The 2,500-nt window shown below is 77.2% G+C and overlaps 2 non-coding genes across 2 annotated transcripts in view; both read left to right on the top strand.

Moving 5' to 3' along the window:
* The first annotated feature begins 1,002 nt into the window (after positions 1-1,002).
* LOC138063151 (5.8S ribosomal RNA) lies at positions 1,003-1,155 on the top strand. The gene has a single exon (XR_011136745.1). It is a non-coding gene; the product is annotated as a 5.8S ribosomal RNA (ribosomal RNA).
* A 1,316-nt stretch (positions 1,156-2,471) lies between these two features.
* Positions 2,472-2,500, top strand: part of LOC138063411 (28S ribosomal RNA) — a 4,176-nt gene continuing 4,147 nt past the window's right edge. The window contains exon 1 of the ribosomal RNA XR_011137012.1: positions 2,472-2,500. This exon is cut by the window's right edge and continues 4,147 nt beyond it. This is a non-coding gene — a ribosomal RNA (28S ribosomal RNA).

The following is a 2,500-nucleotide window of genomic DNA, read 5'->3' as shown; positions in this document are numbered from 1 at the left end:
CAGCCGGGACGGAGAGGGGTACCCTGCCCCCTCTCTCCGCGGTCTGGTCTCGGCGGAGAGACGCCGCGCGGTCGGCTTGCGCCGGCCTGCCTCGAACGCGCGACCCCGGCGCGAGCGCGTGCTCGCCGCCGGGACGGCGAGCCCCCACCGCGGGTGGTGCGGACGCCGAGCCCCAGCGCATCCCTTCTCCTCCCTGGCCGGTGCTCTCAGTCTCCCGCCGTGGCCGTCGGCGGCACCCTTCCTTCCCTCCCCCCCCGCCCTGCCCCGGCACTCCGCCATCCGGCGCGCCTGCCTCGCTCTGCCCGACCCGGCTTCGCTGGGCGGCAGGCGGGCGGCGGGCGGGCGGGCGGGGGCGGCCCCTCCCGGTCTCCGCGTGGAGGCGGGGAGAGCGGGCGCCGTTCCCCGTCCGTCCCGCCTCGCCCGTCTGCCTGCCGCCAGGCGTCTGCCCGCGGAAGGGACGGGCGAGTGCGTGGCGTCGCTCGGGAGGCTGCGTGTGTGCAGGCGGGTGTTGGGTGCCGTCTCCGGGGCGGCGGAGCTGGAGGCCGGTGAGGCGAGCGAAGGAGCTCGGAAGCGTGCGGCTGGCGGGTCGCGGGCGCGCGGGCAGCGGGTGGCGCCGCTCCCAGCGGCGGCCGGGCTCCGACGCCGGGGCTCCGCGGGGACCCACACCCCGGTCCCTGAGGCAGGTGGCGCGGCTGGCGCGCCGCTCCCTGCTGGGCCAGGCCGAGCCGGGCGCCTGGGCCGGACTCGAAGCGAGAAAGGGGTTGTCCCAGGTCGGGAGCGAGGGCTCCCCGCCCCTCTCGTTCGGGTCTGTTCTCCCCCCCCCCCCCCTTTTTTTTTCCCTCTGTGCTTGTACGGTCAGTGAGGCGTGCCCTCTCTCTCCGCTGTCCCTTGCTCAGCAGCCGGCGTCGGCGTGAGGAGGGAGGCAGAGCGGATGGGGGCCCTCAGGGGGCTGCGAAAGCTGCCCGGTCCCCCCGCGCGCGCGGTGGGGACCGAAACCGAGACAACTCTTAGCGGTGGATCACTCGGCTCGTGCGTCGATGAAGAACGCAGCTAGCTGCGAGAATTAATGTGAATTGCAGGACACATTGATCATCGACACTTCGAACGCACTTGCGGCCCCGGGTTCCTCCCGGGGCTACGCCTGTCTGAGCGTCGCTTGACGGTCAATCGTCACCCCCATTGCCGCGTTGGCGCAGCGGTGTGCCGCCCCTCGGGGGGGGGCCGGGGGGGGCGGCGGCGGCGGCGAGTCGGTGGGGGGGCGGCGGCGGCGGTGAGTCGGCGGCGGCGGCGGAGCCGGGACCACCGGTGCGTGCACCGGTGGCCCCGGTCTTCCGGCTGGCCTGCCTGCCCGGCTCCGGCCGACCGTCCGCCTCCACCGTCCGCGGCCGGCGTGCCTTGCCCTGCCCTCCCTCCCCTCCGAGCCCGGTGGCCACCGCTGCCCTGCGCGGTGTGTGCGGTGTGGCGCGGCTGGGGCGCCTCGCAGGCCCGCGCCGCCGGGGAGAGGGGGTGCCTCTCCTCCCCGTGTGGGCCCGGGCCTTCGTCCCCCTAAGTGCAGACTCGGGAAACCCCTGCTCCCGGAGCGCCCGCTGTGCGGAGTTCGTCCCGCCGGGCCCCCAGGTTCGGTCGGTCGCGGTGGCCCGGCACCTGCCGCCGCCGCCCGCCGCCACCGCCAGTGCCCGCCGTACGACGGCTCTCCTCCACCACTCTCCCGGTGGTGCGCTGGTCCCCCGTTCCCCTCCGGCGGGGGGGACGGCCGGCTGCCTTTCTTCCCCTCCCCTTGCCCTCTCCCTGCCCCGACTGCTGCCGCTTCGGCGCCCGCCGAGCCCCCTCTGCCCCCCCCCGCGGCGCACCCGCGTCCGTAGTGCGTGCCGAGCCACTTCCACCCGCCGGCTGGCGTCAGCCGCGGCGTTGCGTTGAGGCCGGCAGCGACGGCGCGCGGGTGTCTCCGCGGGGCGGTGGTGTGGGGCAAGCGCGGGCGGCGCCGTTCGGTGGCGAGACGGGGGAGGGGGGGGGGCAGAAAGGGGGGGGGGGGAGGGGCGCTGCCGCGCCGTCGTCCCGTGCCGGGGCGAGAGCGGAGGTCAGCGGCCGGGGAGGAGGAGCCAGCCGCGGCCGGTGGAGGGGCTGTGCGCGAGTGTGCGAGTGGGCGAGCGAGCGTTTGGGAGCCGGGCCCGGGGGAGGTGCGGACCTCGCCCCCCGGCCCCGCGCGGCTGTCTGCGGGTGGGTACCGCGGTGGTACCGCACCGTGCTGCCGCGCGCGTGTGTCGGAGGGGGGGGCCCCTCGCTGCCCCTCCGTGGCGGCGACTCGCGGGTCGCCGCGCCGCTTCCCCCTCGATCCTGGCGGGGGCCTCGGGCCGTCCTCTCTGCCGGCGGCTGGCGGGCGCGTGCCCGCCGGCTCTGCCTCGTCTCGGGCCTCCTCCGGGGGGTCGAAGCGCGAGGGGCGGGCGCGCGCCCGCCCCGCCTCCATCCGATTGCGACCTCAGATCAGACGTGGCGACCCGCT

This window comes from Struthio camelus, chromosome 31 (assembly GCF_040807025.1).
Source record: "Struthio camelus isolate bStrCam1 chromosome 31, bStrCam1.hap1, whole genome shotgun sequence".
NCBI lineage: Eukaryota > Metazoa > Chordata > Aves > Struthioniformes > Struthionidae > Struthio > Struthio camelus.
Note: the sequence above shows the minus strand (reverse complement) of the source record. Positions and strands in the feature narration are given on the sequence as shown.